Raw genomic sequence first — 18,313 nt, forward strand, 5'->3', positions numbered from 1 at the left:
CTCCTCCTCATCGCCATGATTCCACGTCACATACCTGCACACCACAAACAACAATTGAGATGCGTAAGTATTATCATAAATACAACAAATCAAGCAAACAAGATAAGCCATGATCATGCACTCACCTCTTTTGCAGAAAGATTCTGACTCAACAAAGACGAATCCAACCCTTAGAAGCCTTCTCCTTTGTTCCTAGCACCAGATCTCCACTCCACAGCAACAGATCTCACCACACAAGCCAAGAATCTCTCCAAAAGCCTCCAAACTCTAAAGAACACCTTTATTCTCTCTTTTCTCTTAGAACGGCAAGACAACCTCTTTCTACGACGTAGGTCGAGTTTTCCATTATATACATGGTTTAGACAACCCAATCAAATCAAACCAAACCAGAAACGACAATTAAAAACAACCTGGTCGAACCAAACATTAATGGTGTCGATCGACACTCCCCTTGGTGTCGATCGACACCCCTTCCCAATAACCAGAAATTGGTTCGCAGGTGTTACAGTTCTCCACTAGATCCCAACCTTCATCAACATCCTTGTTGAGTAAGTTACCATTGCTTGCGGTGTCCAGCAAAATCCGTATCTTAGGGACCACTCCTCGGTATAGTGTACGTAGAAATGAAGCATTGCTGAAACCATGATGAGGGAATCTAGTAGTGTATCCCTTGAAACGTTCCCAAGCTTCACTGATCGTCTCATTGCTTTTCTGAACAAAGCTGGAGATGTCATTTCGCAGCCTTGCGGTTCTGTAGTTGGAGAAGAATTTGGCTAGAAACGCCTTCTTGCATGCTTCCCAGGTGGTGATGGACTCCTTGGGAAGTGATTTCTCCCAGATGTGTGCTTTGTCTCCCAAAGAGAATGGGAAAAGCCGGAGTTTGAATCCATCTTCACTAACTCCATTGATCTTGGTTAGGCTACAGAGCCTATCAAACACATCCAGATGGTCCAATGGGTCCTCCATTGGCAATCCATGAAACTTGTTGCTTTGTATCATCTGGATGAGACTACTCTTTATCTCAAAGTTGTTGTTCTGAACAGCAGGTGGCACAATGCCATGTCTTTGAGTGTGAGTAGATGGAGCATCTTCTACTCCTATGTTTGTCCTTACTTGAGGAGCTGGTGGACCATTCTAGTTATTCATTTCCTCCTCAATTGTTGTTGGTTGTGGTTGCTGGACTTGTTGTTGACGTAGTAGCCTAGGTCTGTCGATGTTGTCGATGAAAGGACTCAAGTGTTGGCTACCTTAGGATCATGTTTGGATGCACAAACAGTTGACCAAGTGAATACACGAGGGTACTCAGGTTGTACCTGAAATGCAAGACAAACAAATACGAAAGTAAACAAGTCTGTAATTAACCAAAGTAAATTATAGAACTTGATCTAGCAAGTGTTGAAAACCTAAACGTAGCAAACTATATTCAACCAAATGGCAACAGTGCCAAATTGATAGTAGGATTTTCACCCAGGGTATCAATTCCCTATGCAGTTGTAGTACAAAGGGTTATCAATCCAAATGGTTGTTATGCTAGAAGATAGGATGCGATCAGAACTATGCAAGTCAAGCAAGCAATAAAAGGGGTTTTATCTAACAATCCTAGAATAATGAAAAAAATATTATAAACGAGAAACCACACGACCTAAGCACTCGATGCAAGCATTCGAGTACAGGATCGGGTGGGGTGATCGAGTAAGCAAGATGAGTATGAACAGCTCGAAGGTATACTCGAAGCAGGTGATCGTGTACCTGTTCGGGTAAGGGATCGAGTAAGGAATAAAAATGCAAACAATTAAAATGCAAAAGCTTCTAAGGATGGGGTAATCGACTCCTAAGTGTTCCTGACCAATATGGATGTCCTACATGCCTCAAGCAAATATTCTCTAGACAATGAATCTCTAAAATCTTGTTAAAACACTCTCGTGATAGAAAAAATCAACCTTGATCATTCCCCTACCCAACTCTCGTTGGAGAAACATGACCAAACAGGCAATACGAACCGATTCATTATTGTCAATAAACCCCTTAATCATCTAATCTCTTAGGCTAGGTGAGTAAATCTCTAGCATTGATTGATTCAAGCATTTAATCTACACCTCTCGATGGTAATACACCCTAGATCTAATCTCACCCTCTCGGTTTGTTGATAGAATTAAGAACACCAATCTAGAAGGGAATTTATAAAACATAAACAATCAAGCTAAGACATCCTAACCGATCAAGAACACAAAATCGTCTATCCTATCCCTAGAAACTCTACTTCACTACTCAGATCTCATTGCAGAAAACATAAAAACATAGATAAACGAAAATTGCATTGTATTTAAAATAGAAGTAGAGTAGAAGAGTATAAAGTAGAAATCTAAAAGGATAACAAAAAGATGTAAAATAAATCCTAACAAAGTGTAAAAAGAGTTTGAATCGCTCAGTTTCTCTCCTTGAAGCTCTCGCTCTCTGTTCTGAGGGTCTGCGGCGTGCTAGGGCGAGAGGAAGAAGAGGGGGGTTTATATATGGAAACCCATTAACCCTAGCATCCCAGTCCTGCCCGAGTATCTGCTCGATGAGGTGCTCGAGGATGAGCTCGGGTTGCTCTGCGGATAAGTCCTCGGGTTGGTCTTTCCTGCCCTTGGATCCTCTTCGATCGGGTTGAGTTTTGGACTGTTCTTCTTGCTCCATAGCTCCTTCGGGTACATGCTCAGATTAACTTTGGGTAAAGCACCTGTTTTCATCCAAAAAGTGCAAATGCAAGAATGCAACACCCCAAATGGCGTAAATGTGGATTCCTACAGTAAATGACCTAAAAATGCTAAGGTTAGGGCAAATACAATGCAAAATATGGACAAAAATAGATGCTTAAAACATGTAAATTAGAGAGTTATCAAACAGTGAGATAAATAAGACGACCTACCAACCTACGATAGGGAAACGAATCCGACAAACAAACACCTGGAGCCAAAGTCAGTGTATGATCTTGTTCAAGAGGAAGAGACGCCAGTTTAGATCCAAGTAAGCCAGTATCAGAAATGATATCGAGAGTGTACTTCCGTTGGCATAAATACATCCTGTCGAGTTGCGAGCAACCTCAATGCCTAAAAAATACTTGGAGATACCAAGGTCTTTCATATGAAAGCATGAACTCAAATATGTTTTGAAGCCAACAATAACCTCAAGAGAACTCCCAGTGTTGATGAGATCATCCACATACACAAGAACATGGAGTCGTATATCCGCATCAGCAAAAGCAAACAACGAGTAATCCTTAACACATTGCAGAAAACCATAGTCTTTCAAGGCAGTGGACAGCTTAGCAAACCAACATTGGGGAGCATGGCGAAGACCATATAGAGACTTATGAGTTTTGGAGAAGATGATGTTCACCATAATCATCACAGGGTGAGCTTTCTTCTCGGTTTGTAAATTAGAAAAATGAATGAAGATTTTTTTTTTTTTTTTTTTTTTTTTTTTTTTTTTTTTGTGGTTCTTCTTTTGTGCTTATTACAGGATCCATGTTCATCTTTTGTGCTTATTACAGGATCCGTGTGTATGGTAAATTATACTTATATGTTTCAGAATGGTGATTTTTATTCAGGTGGCGAAGTATGAAACAGGTTCTTAATTTACATTTAATTGTTTGGAAATGGTATGAAAGCATTGTGAGAAGGATATACGTATTGACGGAGTTCATAGGAAAACGAAGCCATATATGTATTTATGGAGTTCAACGAATTTGCTTGCATGTGCAGGTGTTGTAGTGATGGCTCACAATTCTTTACTGTGAAGTGTAAGCTCTCCTCTCATCTTAATTCTCATGCTCCCACTTCATGCACAATATAAATTGCTTTTTTTCCTTACGAAGAACACACTAGAAATATGATACAGGAACTCCAGTTTTTAATGCAGAAACACTCAATAGTTTTATTCTTGTGAAAGTCCTGTGACTATCATCTAGCCAACACACGGAAAATTCTTGTGGATTTAGTTTTTGATTTGAAAAGTTAGATTTGATTATTGTAAAAAATGTGGTGCAGGTTGGAAGGAGAACGTGTGGTGTTGGGTAAGGTAATATAAGGAATGAACAATGTATTCACCATTGAAGGTGGAGATGGAAAGAGATGACAAAGACCACATAAAATACTCATCACTTCAAATATGATAGTTTGTCTCTCTGTTATCTTCTTTCTATTTATAATATAGCACATGCGATAGTATGAATTTTAAACTCAATGTCAATGTAGTTAGTGTCAGTCTCAAAAGCTGGAATCATCTGTAGCTTTCTACTTCAAATTTTTCTCCAAAGTTTTCATGTAGACTTTATTTATATGATTTTTAGTCCAGTCTACACATTATAGAGATATCTTTATTCTCAAGGTTTTCACCTCTTAATACAGTTGTAACTTGTAAATATCATCTTCATTCACCTCTTAATTCGCATTGGATCCTAGCGGGTCTGTTCTGGTATATAATAACATATTCTGTTTCAAATAACATATTCGTATCAAATATCATCTTTCGTTCACCTCTTAATTCGCCAATTCACTTTGATATAAAAAATTAAAAGGTTGATATGATTATAAGACAAATAAAGAATAATAGTACTATTAACAGTTTAGAATTCGAAAATACCAAATAATAAGAATAATAATAATAATAAAAATAGCAATAATAATAATACAATATATAATTATTTTTTTTTTATAAATATAGTGTAGTAAAACATGTAAAAAAATATTATAACTGAACTGAAAAATGTGTCCCGCGGTGTACCGCGGGTTTAGAGCTAGTTATGTATGATTCAATAAGTCAATACATCTTGTTGTAGTTAATATTTGTCTCACATGGATCCATATATATGTTCTTTCCTATACAAAATTAACCCTAATAGGGTTAATTATTTGTTTATTTATAATAGTGAACTAATTAATAGATAAATTATATAGTCAATTCAATAAAAATTTGGGCTATGCGTTTGTTATCGTATTATTAATTATTTTTATAATCATTTTTTGTTAATAGAAGGTACCTATTAGTTTGTGAAACGACCCGACCCGTTTTTTTTGTTTTCAATAAATAATATATATAATAACAGTAATAATAATAAACTATACTAGTGGTCCCATATCCACTAACCACCTAACCATAACACTTAACAGCGGATAACATAACAATACCAATAACCAGTAGATAACCAATAACCAATAACCAATATTAAAACATAATAAATATCCAAACAACATGAATCAAAGAACCAGCAATCCTAAACAATGTTCTAATGACTCAACTCTAACAACATAGCAAGCAAGACATCAACCAAGTGAATCACTAGTACATCCTCCTCTTCATTGCCTTGATTCCACGATCATACTTTGTCTTTACCTGCACCACAAACACAAGTTGAGATGCATGAGTATTTTATAAACACTCAGTAAGGCAATCCTCCCACACACAAGCAATAGACACATCTCTAACCATCAACCAACAATCAATAACCAAACAACAACTGGGGTTATTGACCATGATCAATAGATAAGCCATGGTCATGCACATCTCTAACCATCAATAGATAAGACATGGTCATGCACTTACCTTTGCCAAGATGATTCTGAACCTTACACAAGAAAGAAAACGCTCCTAGGAAGCTCCTACAACGATCCATCTACAGATCTCTATAGGAAAAGACTCAAACTCCAAGAACTTCTCAAGAACACTCACAAAACTCTTCCTCTCTTTCTTTCTCTGCATAAACGGCCAAACCTCGTCCACAACACGACAAATCCCTTTTATACACGTTTTCAGGGTTTCCTAACCCCAAAACGCAACGTTTAACTTAAACTCGTCCGCGAGAACCAACCTTGCATCGACCAATGCACATAGTGCATCGACCGATGCATCCCCTAAACCGGAATTCCGGTTTGCGGATGTTTCAATTCTCCCCCATCAACATAGATTTGTCCTCGAATCTCGAACAACCATCAGTCAAAGACTCCCGTGCAACTGCCACCACAGCCCGTACTCCTCCGACCAATCCATGAAGGTCACCTTAAGGCGATAAACTCACGTTCCATGAATTATTTGCTCTCGACTTTTGGACTTTCTTTTACTCATAGGTCTCGACCTTGAGTTTTTATTGGCTCCTCATCAGGCCTAGGCCCGCTTGCCATAACATATAAGGGAGTCCAATATTCGTCCCTCGGGTTGCCACCCTACAACGCTCCATTGGATCGTCATCCGAAGTCGATATACCAACCATACTCCTAAGCCACAAAGTCCTAGAATATGACAGTACTAGGAGAACTAAAGTTTCCCAAGAGTCGCGAGCAAACAATTTCGATTCGCGGATATTGCTGTTTGATTTATCATTATCTTTACTTTGTGCTATAGAATTTGTTTTGTCATATTTATTAGTGTTTTATGATTTCATTATTCGTTTTTTAGTATATAGCATATATTTTTGCATGGTTATTATAACTGTTTTCTATAATTTTTATCTCCACACATATGTAACAAACAAATAACTTGTACAGTTACAACTTCAAAACATGAAAAGAGATTTTTTCTTATACAAATGTTGTCGCTATTCTTTTACTCTCAGTTTTTTTTAAAAAAAAATGAAGATTCGCCTTCTTTTGGTTGCAGTTTCACCATTCTTTAAAAATAGGTACTTGGACAGCAGAAGTAATTCGAATTTTTTACCATCATTATCCAAAAAAATCAATAAGTTCATTTTCATTCTCGGTTTTCTCTTACTCTTCATCAAAACCTGCATATGTTGAAGAAGAAATATTACCTCAATGTAGAGAAAATTATGCAGCAATATTTCTATATTCTATCGATAGTTAAAACAGAAGTAAACAATGACGTCGTTAATTAAAAATTAAAAAATATTAATTAATATTATTCATTAAAACTGAAAAAGAATGACACATGCCAAAATTTTGGGAATAATTTGGGAGCTTTTAAAAGCTCAAAAATATAATAAAATATATAAAAATAAAAATAGTAGGTTATAAATATAACTAAAGATAAGAAATCAAAAATTTATTAGTTTCTTATATAATATAAGAAAACTAAAACAGAAATCAAAATTTACCGCTATGCCGTATTTGAATTACTTGAACCTCTAATAAACATAATAATATGGATATCTACAAACTAAAACCAACATTTGCTTCCATATCTTCAAAAGTGATATAAATAAAATATTTGAAACATAATCAGTTATATAGAAAATGATGTTCTAGAATTCTAATTTTTATGGGGTGTTTGATATTTGATGGTGCTTAGTGAGGTGTTTACTATTTACAGGAATTTTGTTGATAACAAATGTGTAGGTCATGCAAAATTGAGTGTACGTCACAAAACTGATTTGAGTTAATGGTGTTTTTAATGCATTCAGCTATTTTTCAATGTAAAAAAATATCTTAGAGGTTAAAGGTCCCAAGAAATATGAAAAATGTTTTGATAGTATAATTAGTGGTTTAAATGAGTAAATTATAAATTTAAGATGATTAATGTTAAAAAGATTATAATACAAATACAAATTTCTAATGCATGGGTGAGAGACGAAACTCAACATAAAAAGATTTATTAGTTACTGAAAATATCCAACCCGTTTTTTTATATATAGTAATAATCTATTGATCCCATATTCACTAACCAGCTAACCACATTCAAACCAAACAGTGGAATAATTAAACATTAAACCAATAATCAAATAACCATTATTAATTCCATAACAATTAACCCAATGAATCAATTCAACATAAACCAATAAACCAACAATCCTAGACAACATTCTAAGGACTCCATTCTAGCAACCTAACAGAAGCCAGACCACAAACAACTGAGCCACTAGAACATCCTCATCTTCATTGCCTTGATTCCAAGATCACACTTTGCCTTTACCTGCACCACAAACACAAATTGAGATGCATGAGTATTCTCATAAACACAAAGTGAGGTAATCCTCCCATCTACTGAGCAATACACACAAGCAATTGAGAATCTCCAACCATCAAACAACAATCAACAAACAAACCAGGAAGCTGCATCGACTGAAACCAAACCACTGCATCGACCAACGCTGACTGGGGTTGCATCGACTGACACCAAGCCTGCATCGACCGATGCATGACTCGACTGCATCGACCGACACCAACACTGCGTTGACTAATGCATGCTCGAAAATTATTGAAATCCCTAATTGCATCGATCGATACTTCCAAATGGCATCGACCAATGCTCCAAGGTCTTATCGCGCCGTCCTCGCACTACATTGATCAATGCACATAGTGCATCGACCAACGTACATAGTGCATCAACCGACGCACATACTGCATCGGTCGATGCACCTACCGAGTATCGTCTTCCCCGAAGTTCCTCGACAGATCTTCGTTCCTAAACACATCAAAATCGATCCAATGCCACAAAGAAGCCACACAAAGCCCCATGTGACCGAAAAACATTCTAACAAGCCAAGGAATCTACCACATAACACATAAACACAAAAATCAGAGAAATCTCAAGCTTAGATAAGCTATGGTCATGCACTCACTTTTGCCAAAGAAGATTCTGACTCTAAAACCAACGAATGCACACTCCTAGCAAGCTCCTAACACGAACCCAGCTACAGATCTCCACTCCACCGGCAAGATCTCTCAGGAAAAGGCTCTAAAACTCCAAACTCTCTCAAGAACAGCTTATTTCTCTAATTTCTCTCTGAAAGAGGCCAAACTCCACGAACTTCTCCTTAAATGCTAGACCTTAGGGTTTTCTCAAAAAAAAAACGCAAACCGGAATCCGGTTTGTGGATGTTACAGTTACTAAAATGAGATTGCAAAACAATTTAATAATATTGTTGTGTAAAATATTTAGAGGTGTTGATAACAAATTAATATATATTATTTATGGTAATTCACATTCAAGTGTATTAATTTGTTGGTCAACCATGAACATGACCCAAATAGTTTGACTTAATTTTGTTTTGAATGCATATAATTGAGTTTTAATCTTGATTTGAATTTCCCCCATATATGTTTTACTTTCATCCTTGCATTTATAGATGATTTATTCGAGTCTTATGAGGATTTACTTATGCTAAATTAATAGCTGATTTCCTCAGTCTTCACCATAAGATTGTAAGTTCATATTGGCTTGCCTTTTCCCGTAATTACCTCCCAAGAGGCTCACAGATTTCTATTTTATAAGTGTAATTGCCAATTGACGGATCGTCAATTATTTTTCATGATTTTTCCATGATTGTTGTTGTGGTTAGAGATAATCATACGTGAAACGACCCGACCCGTTTTTTTAAAATTAAATAATAATAATAATATATATAATATAAATAAATACTTTAGAACTAGTGGTCCCATACCCACTAGTCTCCTAACCACAATTAAACCAAACAGTGGAAAAATACCAATACTAATAACCAACAAATTATCCAATAATTAATAACCAATAATTAAGTATATCAATTCCAATAACCAAACAACATGGAAACATAGAACCAACAACCCTAACAATGTTCTAATGACCCAACTCTAGCAACCTAGCAATGCCAGACAACAACCAATCGAGTCCCTAGACATCCTCCTCTTCATTGCCTTGATTCCACGATCACACTTTGCCTTTACCTGCACCACAAACACAAATTGAGATGCATGAGTATTTGATAAACACTCAGTGAGGCAATCCTCTCATCTACTGGGCTATACACACAAGCAACAGTAATTCCAATGTTCCAAACAAACAACAAACAAAACATACTAACCAGGAAAACAAACATCATCTCGCTGGAAGGGAGGTGTTGACCGACACCAGCCAAGTGTCGACCGACACTGGCATTGGTGTCGACCGACACTACCCCACAGTGTCGATCGATGTTGTTCTGCTGGTGTCGACCGACACCAAGTGGTGTCGATCGTCTCTACCCCTACAACTGCGATCCGCACGAAGCCGAGAGTCGAATCTCGCTCCCAAAAGTCCACCAAATCGTCCAATACTCAAAACCCAAGCCGAAAACATCCATAGGAACCTGTAGCAACCAATCCCAGCAAGAAAAACACACAAAACAACAACAAGCAAGCAAGAACAAGGAAATCAAAAGCTTAGATTAACCATGGTCATCTCGAACAACACTCAGCCAAGGACTCCCGTGCTACCAAGTCCACGGCCCGCACTCCTCCGACCGATCTACGAAAGGTCACCTATAGACGATAGACTCATGTTCCAGGCATTATTTGCTCTCGAATTTTGGACTTTCCTTTTACTCACGGGCCTAAACCTTGAGTTTTTTCAGACCGAAGCCTGCATGCCATAATATTGGTTCCCCATCGGGCCTAAGCCTGCATGCCATAATATATAAGGAAGTCCAATACTCGTCTCTCGGGTTGTCACCCTACAGCGCGCCCCGGGATCGTCATCCGAAGTCGATATACCAATCATACTCTCAAGCCACAAAGTCTTAGAATATGACGGTACTAGGAGAACCTAAGTCCCCCAAGAGTCACGAGCAAACAATTCTGAACACGTCTGAGTCCTATCCCTATCCAGTTTTCCTTCCCGTGGCTCGCGTAAGACAACATGATATTCTACCAACCACATATCCCCCTCACTGGAATACCTCATGACCACACAAGGATCATATACATGCCGCAAGGGCCACCACAAAGGCCATACAAATGTCCTAAACAAGACCTCCACCAAGGCCAAACAAATGTCCTAAACAGGACCGCCACTAAGGCCAAACAAATTTCCTAAACAGGACCGCCACAAAGGCCACTCGTCCCGAAGGACCGTCACAAAGACCATCTGTCCCGAAGGACCGTCACAAAGACCATCTGTCCCGAAGGACCGTCACAAAGACCATCTGTCCCGTAGAGTTGATATGTTACGGTTTTGACTCACTTTGACCCCGTTTATTTGATAGTTTTGTAGTTGTTTGAGTCCTTTTTAGGTTATAATACGAGGCTAGGAAGCTAAAAGCAAGGATTGGAACAGCAGGAGCAATCGGAGCAGAAAGGAGTTGAATTGGAGCAGAAAAGCTGATTTTAGACCTAGGAGCACATGCTCCCGATTTCCGAGCACATGCTCCCAACTCTACGGATTCATGACGACACATGGCAAGCATCTAGGCGCCGATTCCCTGCCTAATTCCCCTTATTTTAGGCGATCCTTTGTGAGAGAAAGAGGAGGAGATCGATTTTTAATAGGGAGATTTGATTTGGATTCTTTCCTTATTTTTCTCTACTTGTATGCTATTTAACCTAGGGTTTTTAGGAGAGAAAATATACTCTTTCTTTTTGTTTTTTTTGAGCGACGTTTTTGAGAGAGGGAGAAGAGCGGCTACCTTGTGAAGGATTCTCTGAACCCTTTTTATTTTTATGTCATTGAATTTCTCATCTTTTGCTATGATTCATTTCTCTATGTCTGAGTAGATTTCTTTGCTAGATTAGGGGTTTCAAAGGGGTTTCATGGGTTAGCAACAGAACACAAATAGGGCTTTATATAATCGATTGTCTTCACTATTGTTAGACTTAATGCTTAGGTTGATTTGATCACCCAATCTATGATTCTAGGTTTATCTATTCATCAAAAGTGTAATAGGTTGCTAGAAAAGACATTAGTGGGCAAATTATCCTAGACCTGCGAAAGTTGATGTGTAGGTGATTTGTGAACTTATCATTCCTGTTCTTTAATGCTTGTCTGCGATTCTGGGCTCAAACGACAGTTTAGGGTTTATGGACCGCCGAGCATGTGCTCCGGATGTCTGAGCACGTGCTCCGCGTTTCCGCACAGAATCGATCAGATAGAGTTATTGATGCCACGACAGTGGATCAGTTTATATTTATGTTTGAGTTCTAGACTAGTACTTAATTTATGTCCTGAATAGTTGTTTGGTTGATATCTCTGAAATTCCCGAGAATCACCCCTGATCTAGTGTTTTGTTTATTGCCTTTTTATACCGTTTTTAATCGCGTTACTGTTACCAAACAAACCCAACTTCGAATTGTCTTAGCTTGAAATTGAACCAATAGAACCATAGAGTAAAACTTGGTCTTCGTGGGATTCGACCCCTAAGTACTACTTCTTTGCTGTGCACTTGCAGTAGGAAAATAGGGTTTAAAACTCTGTGTTATCAAGTTTTTGGCGCCGTTGCCGGGGACCAAAATTTTACCTTTGGTTTTCGGCGAAATTACTAGACTAAGACCTTACTGATTTGTCTTTCTGCTTCTTCTTTGCGTGTGTTTCAGGTGCATGTCAAGAAGATCTACAAGAAGAAACAACACCGAAGAACTAATTGCTTTGTCAGCCGCAAAGCTCTCTTTGGCAGAAAGAACAAACCGCAAGAACAGAAAGTTTCAATCCGTCAACATGGGTGACAACAGAAACAATGAGGATATGGCTGCCGAGTTGCAGCAACTTCGACAACAGTTGGGGCAGTTGCTCCGTGCTCAACACGAAAGAGCCGCGCCGCCGCAAACGTCCATTGGGGACAAGGACAACCCGCATGTGTCCTACACCAACCGAGCGGCGATTGTTCCTCCCACCATCCCGAACCAAGATTTTGAGATCAAGCCACAGATGATCTCTCTAGTGAAGCAGCACCTATTTCACGGTCTCCCAGCTGAGATTCCGATGGACCACATCGAGAATTTTGAGGAGATATGTAGCACCACTGGTTCAAATGGGATACCGCCAGGCTTTCTGAAGTGCAAGCTCTTCCCCTTCTCTCTTGCGGATAGAGCTTCACGTTGGCTGAAGTCACTGCCACCTGGGTCTCTGACATCATGGGAACAGTGTAGGTCTGCGTTTCTGGACCATTTCTACACCAAGGCTAAGACCGCTGCCCTGAGGAACAAGATTTCATCGTTCCAACAGCACACTGGAGAAGCCTTCTGCGAGGCTTGGGAGAGGTACAAAGAGTACCGTAGAGAGTGTCCACACCATGGATTCAGTGATGAACAGATCCTGGGCATTTTCTATGATGGAGTTAACTGGGACTACAGAAACGTTCTCAACTCGGCCAGCAATGGGGATTTTATGACAAAGTCTAAGGAAGGAGCATATCAGTTGATTGAGAACCTAGCTGCAAGCTCCAGCAACAAGGCCCCTGAGTATGACAGGTCCGTGAAGGTCAACAGTGTCGATACGCAAAAGATTGATGAGTTGACAGCCAAGGTGAACCTTCTTCTGAAGGGGAGCCAGAAAACTGTCCATTTTGTCGATGAGACCGGAGACATGCCGCTAGCTCAGGAGATTTGTGATGGAGAGGATGACACGATGGAGGTTAATTATGTGAGTGGGCAAGGTTTTGTGCAGAATAGGGGTTTCAACCCAAACTACAGAAGCCATCCAAATTTGTCCTATAGAAGCACCAACGTGGAGAACCCTCAAGATCAGGTGTATCCGCAGCAAGGAGCTCAGAATCAGATGGGTTATCAGGAAACCTTCTCAAACAACTTCCAAGGCAAACAGTTTGTGCCCACTCAAAACCGTTTCCAAGGGGGGAACCAGCAGGCATATACAAGCGCTAAGCAAGCACTGCCTTACACTAACCAGCAGTTGGGACCTTCATCTGCTAGCAGCTCTCAGGATGAGCTGAAAAACATGATGCAACAACTCTTGGTGAATCAACAAAAAGCTTCAGTGGAAATCAACGCTAAGGTCAATACCATGTACAATGACCTTAATGGGAAGTATGAGGCAGTAATGTCACATGTGAAGAAGCTTGATGTTCAGGTTGTACAGACTGCTGAAGCCGTGAAAAGAACTCTTGGGACTCTGCCCGGAAAAGGGGAAGCAAACCTGCGGAACGAGTATGTCTATGCGATTGAGCTAAGGGGAGAAAAGAAGTTACCCCCTAGAGAAGCACCATCCGCTAGGATTGACAAGGGCAAGGGTATTGCTGAAGAATACCTTCCTCAACATGCTGCTGAGACTCCACCGTCGAGTCAAAAAGAAGCCGAAGCATCCGGCGAGCATGTGCTCCCATCCAGCGAGCACGTGCTCCCGACTCCCGATCAGACTGTTCCTACTGAGGTACCTCCTGCACGCGTGTACACCCCTAGGGTTCCTTACCCTGTTCCTCCTAAGAAATCTCGCAAGGATTTGGAGGATGCTAAGTGCAAGGAGATGTTGAGAGAATTGACGGTAAAACTACCCCTAGCTGATGCTGTTCAGATGATACCTGCTTTGAAGAGATATGTGAAAGGGTTAGTTTCTGGGAGAGTGTCAGAGGAAGAGAACGTGATGATGGTTTCAAGAGAGTGCAGTGTTGTGCTGCAAAACAAAGTGCTAAAGAAGAGAGATGATCCAGGACGATTTGTCTTATCCGTGAGAATCGGTAAAACAATTTTTGCAAACTCCCTCTGTGATCTATGTTCCAGTGTGAACCTTATGCCATATTCAGTGGCTAAAAGGCTGGGATACACGAAGTTCAAGTCTACACGGATTTCGTTAGTATTCGCGGATAGATCCACCAAGCGCCCCATAGGAGTGTTAGAGGATTTACATGTCCAGATAGGGGACACGCTTATACCAGCAGACTTTGTGGTTCTGGAACTTGAAGAAGAACCACGTGACCCCCTGATCTTAGGTAGATCATTCTTATGCACAGCTGGTGCGATTATAGATGTGCAAGGGGGAGCGATCGATCTCCAGCTGGGGGATATGATTGCAAGGTTTGAGATGAATAAGCTGCTCAAGAAACCTATGATAGATGGTCAGACTTTTGTGGTTGATGATGGTTCAGAGGTTGCACATGAGGTTACCGATGAAGTTCTCACTCTCGACCCGTTGGAGGTTGCCTTGACAAAGGCAGAAGGAATGTTGGAAGAAGATGCGGAGCACATGCTCGCAGGACGCGAGCAACCCGATGCACATGCTCGGCAAACTGAGAAAAAAAGAAAAAAAGATGCGGAGCACATGCTCGCAGGACGCGAGCAACCCGATGCACATGCTCGGCAAACTAAAAACAAAAGAAGAAAAAGAGAAGAGCGATTGGGCCAGGTAAGTTTAATGAATTTCAGGCCCATGCCCACCAGGCCCAGACCGATTTCAGTGATTTTTGAGACTAGATTGCTTTATTATCCACCACGTCGGAGACGCCGCCTTGCCCGTTTGGAGAGCGAGAGCCCAGACAATTCCGACGCCTGATCACGGTTACACACACCATCATTGTCCTATCCGCCTTATTTTCTTTTCATTTTTGTTGTTATCTTTATTTTTCTTCTTGTCTAGGTCTCTTTTTGGCTTATTTTCACACCGGAGACGGTGTGAAGTAAGTCCGGGGGAGGGTCACCTATGACCTTTGTTTTCTTTATTTTTTCTTTTTATTGAGTCAGTTTGTCATGTGAGTCGAACCAAAACTTGTGGGAATTAGGACCGAAATCTGTGATGTTTTTAACCATTTGTGAGTTTGACCGTTTCCTAGTGACCATTGTTGCAGAACTAAGAGTACAGAGACGAGCTAATACCTCTTCACATTCGGACCCTTCTCCTGGCCAGAAAAGCTTCATCCCATTAAGGTTTCACCGGAAAGACTTAGACTCTACCTTATTGGAACCTAACCGGATTTAAATTCTTCTCGTTTTGGGCATTAGGATAGGGAACGTGTCACATATTCAGGACTTCTTATTCATTTTGCCAATCTTGCTGATCCTGAATAGCTAGCTCATTTTAAGTTAGTACCCACCCCGAGCCTAACCTCCTTTCAAACCACTTGCACTTGTATTTTTGTTTTCTCATTTTGTGCAGCTATGTGCAAAACGGTCGGGGAGAGCAGGACTGACACAATCTCTAACTCGCTCTTGCTGGAGAACCAAAGAGGAAAGAGCCGGACGGACAGAGCACGTGCTCCAACCCAGCGAGCACCTGCTCCGAAATTATATACATCCGAGTCCGCGAGTTGTTTTGAGCAGAGAGAGAGCCTAGGATACGGTCCGCATGCTCCAGGGGCAATATCAGAAGAAGATCCCCCATCATCCTTCAATTCATCTAAAAAAAAAAAAAAAAAAAAAAAAAAAAAAAACGTTTAAGGATGATGGAAAGGGACCAGAGCTAGTGTTACACACCCCCGAGCATGCGTTGTAACCTGAGGAGAAAAGAGAGGCTGAGTTTGAGAAGATAAGAAGAGGAGAGCGATTAGAGGTTGTGGACACCAATGAGTCCACTCTCCCTTACCATTTTGTGCGATATCCTGCATCTCTTTCGAAGTAATGGTAACCCCTAAACACTCTATAGCTCCACCATTAAAACAGCCTTTTATCTACCAAGCCTCGATTTCACTAGCTTAATGCCTTTAATGAGAAGCTCACGCCAATTTTAATTGAATGTAAAGAGTCTTTGTCTGGAAAGTGATATTTTTCTGGGTTTGATTGCCAATTATGGTTCTGGTTTTGGAGATGTTTGCTGGAGAAGTTTTTGGTATAGCTTGTTCTAACACATGTGGTCTGCAGGTCATGGTCTACTCACGGTTTCTGAGATTTTTGCGAGTTCCCACCTTGGCTCTCTTGGCGCTTGGTTTGAGTTTGTTTGAGGACAAACAAAGATCTAAGTCCGGGGGAGTTGATATGTTACGGTTTTGACTAACTTTGACCCCGTTTATTTGAAAGTTTTGTAGTTGTTTGAGTCCTTTTCAGGTTATAATACGAGGCTAGGAAGCTAAAAGCAAGGATTGGAACAGCAGGAGGAATCGGAGCAGAAAAGCTGATTTTAGACCCAGGAGCACATGCTCCCGATTTCCGAGCACATGCTCCCAACTCTACGGATTCATGACGACACGTGGCAAGCATCTAGGTGCCGATTCCCTGCCTAATTCCCCTTATTTTAGGCGATCCTTTGTGAGAGAAAGATGAGGAGATCGATTTTTAATAGGGAGATTTGATTTGGATTCTTTCCTTATTTTTCTCTACTTGTATGCTATTTAACCTTGGGTTTTTAGGAGAGAAAATATACTCTTTATTTTTGTTTTTTTGAGCGACGTTTTTGAGAGAGGGAGAAGAGCGGCTACCTTGTGAAGGATTCTCTGAACCCTTTTTATTTTTATGTCATTGAATTTCTCATCTATTGCTATGATTCATTTCTCTATGTCTGAGTAGATTTCTTTGCTAGATTAGGGGTTTCAAAGGGGTTTCATGGGTTAGCAACAGAACACAAATAGGGCTTTATATAATCGATTGTCTTCACTATTGTTAGACTTAATGCTTAGGTTGATTTGATCACCCAATCTATGATTCTAGGTTTATCTATTCATCAAAAGTGTAATAGGTTGCTAGAAAAGACATTAGTGGGCAAATTATCCTAGACCTGCGAAAGTTGATGTGTAGGTGATTTGTGAACTTATCATTCCTGTTCTTTAATGCTTGTCTGCGATTCTGGGCTCAAACGACAGTTTAGGGTTTATGGACCGCCGAGCATGTGCTCCGGATGTCTGAGCACGTGCTCCGCGTTTCCGCACAGAATCTATCAGATAGAGTTATTGATGCCACGACAGTGGATCAGTTTATATTTATGTTTGAGTTCTAGACTGGTACTTAATTTATGCCCTGAATAGTTGTTTGGTTGCTATCTCTGAAATTCCCGAGAATCACCCCTGATCTAGTGTTTTGTTTATTGCCTTTTTATACCGTTTTTAATCGCGTTACCGTTACCAAACAAACCCAACTTCGAATTGTCTTAGCTTGAAATTGAACCAATAGAACCATAGAGTAAAACTTGGTCTTCGTGGGATTCGACCCCTAAGTACTACTTCTTTGCTGTGCACTTGCAGTAGGAAAATAGGGTTTAAAACTCTGTGTTATCAGGTCTCCTGAACAAAATCTGCCCCGTACATGCTCCTCTCCCCCACCTGAGTCCAGCATAACGGTGTACGACACGGTATCCCATACAAAACCCCATAAGGAGCAATGCCAATACTCGCTTGGTAACTGTTGTAAGCAAACTCTACCAAGCTCAAGTTTTCTGCCCAATGGCCACCCAATCCAACACACACATCCTCAGCAAATCCTTCAACGTCTGGATCGTCCTCTCTGACTGTCCATATGTCTGGGAATGATAAGCTGTACTCATGTGCACCTTAGTGCCCATCTCTGCCTGAAATGCCCTCCACAACACCGAAGTGAACTTGGAATCTCTATGAGACACAATGCTCGCTGGCACCCCATGCAACCTGACTATCTCCTTCACATACTTCTTAGCCAAGACCGCTGCTCCATCAGTCTTCTTAATGGCCAGAAAATGTGCCGACTTAGTCAACCGGTCCACAATGACCCAAATCGCATCAAACGTCCTAGACACTGGCAAACCAACC

General features: G+C 40.3%; 2 non-coding genes across 2 annotated transcripts; one reads left to right on the top strand and one right to left on the bottom strand.

Moving 5' to 3' along the window:
- The first annotated feature begins 637 nt into the window (after positions 1–637).
- On the top strand, positions 638–744 carry LOC147945256 (small nucleolar RNA R71). The gene has a single exon (XR_015597865.1). It is a non-coding gene; the product is annotated as a small nucleolar RNA R71 (small nucleolar RNA).
- A 12,105-nt stretch (positions 745–12,849) lies between these two features.
- LOC147945257 (small nucleolar RNA R71) lies at positions 12,850–12,956 on the bottom strand. The gene has a single exon (XR_015597910.1). It is a non-coding gene; the product is annotated as a small nucleolar RNA R71 (small nucleolar RNA).
- Positions 12,957–18,313: the final 5,357 nt, after the last annotated feature.

Source organism: Camelina sativa, chromosome 4 (genome assembly GCF_030686135.1).
Source record: "Camelina sativa cultivar CO46 ecotype springtype chromosome 4, ASM3068613v1".
In the NCBI taxonomy this organism is placed as follows: Eukaryota; Viridiplantae; Streptophyta; class Magnoliopsida; order Brassicales; family Brassicaceae; genus Camelina; species Camelina sativa.